At 37.4% G+C, this 4,660-nt stretch overlaps 1 pseudogene; it reads right to left on the reverse strand.

Moving 5' to 3' along the window:
* Positions 1 to 314: 314 nt before the first annotated feature.
* LOC145294312 (U2 spliceosomal RNA) lies at positions 315 to 452 on the reverse strand (annotated as a pseudogene).
* Between the last annotated feature and the right edge of the window lie 4,208 nt (positions 453 to 4,660).

Genomic DNA, 4,660 nt, shown 5'->3' on the forward strand with positions numbered 1-4,660 from the left:
AGGGTTCAGAACCGGTTTCAAAACCTAGTAAGTGATGCTCTTTTCTTCTCCTTGCAACCGCTTTCTCACAGAAACAAGGCCGATAACCATTAGTCGCGTGCTCTCGTGTAATGAATGAATGTGTGAATGTAAGATTGGCATGAAATTCTTAAAGATAAACTAAAATGACCGAAAATGGGCTGAAATGACTTAAATAAATAAAAAGTAAATGACTTAGAATGGCTTTAATGAACTTAGGATTGAATTGAATGACCTTAAGAATGACTTGAATGCTTAAAAAATGACTTTAATGGCTTTGAGACTGACTGGTTGTAAAGTGGGTGATCATTTTACATTAAATTAATAGACAAAAGTGATCCCCCGCTTTATATCACAAAGTTACAAAAATAAATACAGCATGTAGTAAGAACAGATACTACACTTTGATCTTGGCCAAAAGGCCAAGAAAAGCTGTATTTATTTGCTCCCCCACCGAGCAAATTAGGCACAAGGCCGATTTTTAATGTGAGGAGTGAAGGGGAAATGGGGACCAACTCCCCGGGGAGTAGGGGAGCTGGATAGTGACAATTGGTATGAAGGGTTACCCCTACATTGACCGAGGTCTTATATGTGGAGTTGCCTCCCACATATGGTCTTTCTTGGCGAAAAGACCAAGAAAGCTTAAAAAGCTAAGAACAGCATCTATTAACAACAGATATTTGATCTTAACCAAAAAGGCCAAGCACAAAAGTGTTACGGACAGACCCACCGACAGTCCGCTCGACCGACCGCCCGACGGTGTGACTTATAGAGTCGCTTGCACGCGACTAAAAACGTTGCGGGTCTATCTCTGCTCTATCCTTATTTTCATGACAAACGCTCAACTACAACCACTCTCAACAATTTCCCCACTCTCTGTGCCTAAATTTAAATTCAAATTCCATGGACAGAGTTTATTTCCCAGAATTGCCCGCCTGTAGAACTCTGTACCGCCTGTCTGCTTTCCAACTGACTAACACATGGTCGTTTTCAAAGTCCAAACTAAACGAATTCTTATTGAACCGTCCCCTTAAATAATCCAGTTCTATCCAATTTCAACCACTACCAATCATTACGTTATCTCACTGACCACCTTACACGCATTAATATTTATCCTCGAATAGCCTCTAGACCTTAATTAGTGGTGAATCCTTTATAAAACAAACAACACAGAGTTTAAAAAATTAAAGAAAAGGGAGAAGAATATTTTATAAAGATAAGGAACATGTTAATTGAAAACTTAAAACGCTCTCTTTAAAGGTGATATTTAGAGAAAAAACACAAAAAGAGAGATACGATCCAACGTGTACAAGTTCTCAGACTGCCATCTTGGATTTTGCCAGAAAAGCTAGGGGCATAAGTTGGAGAGAACTCCAGCGGAGTGCTCGGTTATTAATAAAATTTAAAAACAAGAGAGTAATATTCATTTATTACAGAAGATCAGAATATGTTCATTAGTATATCTTGCAAATATTCAATCGCGAAGTCAAAGTTACTCGACATAATATCTACTACTTAATTGAAGAGTGTCGGCGCGACCTTGACCTCGAACGGTAGACATTTGAACTTGTACACGCCATTATGGGTGTTCATCATCATCATATCATATGAATCAGAAGATTCTATTGTTGCCATTGGTTTTCCCGATATTTTTATAGTCAGAATTATTTCTAGAAAGACATCAGGTACTTATGGGAGAAACCAAGTGAAAGTTGCCAACATCCTAAGTATTTTTTGTTGAACGAATTGGATTTGAACTTAAGATACCTATGTTGTTAACCACTGAACCATGATGGGTGTTGATACAAAGAAAGTTAGAACATTATTTTCATCCATCGGTATTTGAAGATACGCGTCATTCAGGTCGATTTTTTAAATAAAATATTTCTTGTATTTAATTTCGCGATGCTTTCCAGACTTGGTTAAAGATAGTGATATGTCATTGCAAGCAGCATTAGGCTCTATCGGTGCAGATATGGATCTTTTTTCACAATCTTTAAAGCATATTGACTAGAGTCAAGTTTGGACACGATTTCACTTGTTTCTTCTTCATTTGGTTGTGCTAAAGAAAAGAAAAGCATTATTTTCTTAAACACGGGATGGATGTCCTATTTAACTCGAATTCAGCTTTTCAAAGGCTAAAGAGTCCTGAGATATATATATATATATATATATATATATATATATATATATATATATATATATATATATATATATATATATATATATATATATTTAAATAAAGGGGGTAGTCACCAACAGTGTGCATTTTTAAACATTATTTTATTATTCGGTGTCTTGGTTTTTTCATTGAGAATTATGTTTGGATCATTGTAATAATGTTTTTAAATCATTGAAATCGTTTTTACGCGTTTCAGACGTTCTGTGAAGCGTCCTCGTCAGAAATTATTTTCAAATGTGTTGGAGATGTAAAAATGGCATTTTCGTAGTTCATTGTAAGTGTTTCCAAGGGGTGGAAGCGTGTAAGTGTCTATTATTCATTGGCATGTTCAATTTTTATTACTCTTTTATTGGGCTTGTCGAGGCCGCTGACCTCGGCTGTAGTCACTCTCTCTCTTTCTGCTTGTGTTTTTTCCCTTTCCTTTAGAGTAGGGTGTGTGTGTGTGTGTGTGTGCGTGCGTGTGTGTGTGTTTTCTTTTATTGGTTTGAGAATGTGTGTACTGTTTTATAGTATTATGAGGTTATTTGCTTCCCTAGGAAGGTGACTGTGATCCAAGGTCGTTACTAATGTGTATGTGTGAGGAGGGGGGCGGGACCAGCTCTTCAGTCAAACCTACCAAAAACCGAAACATACTCGATTTCAACAGCTGGAGAGATTCCAAAACAAAGGTAAAAACGAGACACACATCACTCTCAAACATATCCACACAACAGACCCAAACACACACAACGAAACGACCGGAAGATATTCATACCATACATCCATTCCCACCAACAAACTCAACTAAAACTCCCATCTAGAACACCACACATCCACACAAGAACACAGGCACCATACAAACACAAATACTACAACCAAAATGCTCCAAAAAGCAACATATCAACAACCGACAACCCACTACCAAATGACAATACTAAAAGATACAACCTCCCACAACAATACGAAAATAGTTACTACCAACCACGTCACCCAACTCAGTCAAGAACCCACTATCTCTTACCCCACCCACCCACACAAACCACAAACAAATCCCCCTACTTAACAACCTCCACCGAAACAACCCAATGGAAGTAACCCACCCCTATAGATACCACCCAACACAAAACAATCTTTATAACACCCACCCCAGTACCCCACAGTACAAAACCGACTCCAAAAATACCCCCCACATAAACACAACCAATCCAAATACCCCAGGTACCATCATAACCCATACATCCCTACAAAACGACACAACAAACCTCCCAACCGGATCAACGAAACTAACAACCCTCACAATCATTTTTTAGGAATTTCTCACAAAATGACAACACCAGACTAGACAACAAAAAACCCAAAGTCATCAACCTATCTACAGAGACACTTACAAAGGACGAAATTGAAGTACTAAAACTAGGCCTCAAATTCTGTCCAACTCCCAAAAGTAACATAGCAGAGTTAAAGAAATACCTTAAAGAATTTGAACACAAATTTAGACTCATAGATATAGTTAATGACAGTGATAACACAACAGACGACTCTCTAGTGAAAAACAAATCAACATACTTCCCCAACAAACATAACAACACAAAAGAACTAAATACCTTCTTTGAAAGGCTCTGGAACCTCAACCCCCAACAAAAAGAAAACCCTACCAGTAATCTAACACGAAAACAAAATCAAGCACTTAAAAAAATCCAACACAATAACAACTTAGTTATAAAGGAAGCAGACAAAGGTAGTGCAGTAGTTATAATGAATAAGAACTTCTATAAAGCAAAAATTTTAGAATCACTAGGGAACGAAAATTATTACATACCAATTAGCTCTAACATAGACGACACAAGCATATCTAAAATAACAAAACTCTGCACAACATACAATAGTACATTAACTAAAAAGAAAAAGACTTCCTTACAAACTTCATAACAAAAACAAACATCTTCTATGGGCTACCCAAAATACACAAATCTAACCAGGTAAGACATGCCATCAACATACAAAAGTCGGAATACATAAGCACCCCAAACCCCAACGACCTCACATTCAGACCCATAGTAGCAGGACCATCATACCCAACAAGCAGACTTAGCAACCTAATAGATATACTATTACAGCCCTTCACCAATCTAGTCAGAAGTTTTGTAAAAGATGACACACACTTCCTTAGCTCCCTACCACAAACAGTAGACGATGGGACTATACTAGCCACATTCGATGCTAGCAGCCTATATAGCAATATCCCACACAATCTAGGAAAAGAAGCTATCGCATATTGGATTGACAAACATACACAGACTTTACACCTCAGATTCAATAAACAATTCGTGATTGATAGCATCGACATAATCCTCAATAACAACTTCTTCCAATTCAACAAAGACAACTACATCCAAATACTAGGCACAGCAATGGGTACTAAAATGGCACCGACATATGCCACCCTTACACTCGCCTTCTTAGAAGAGACCCTTTATGAAA

The sequence above is a fragment of the Euprymna scolopes genome, chromosome 15, assembly GCF_053919585.1.
Source record: "Euprymna scolopes isolate OS-2025 chromosome 15, ASM5391958v1, whole genome shotgun sequence".
Taxonomy (NCBI): domain Eukaryota; kingdom Metazoa; phylum Mollusca; class Cephalopoda; order Sepiida; family Sepiolidae; genus Euprymna; species Euprymna scolopes.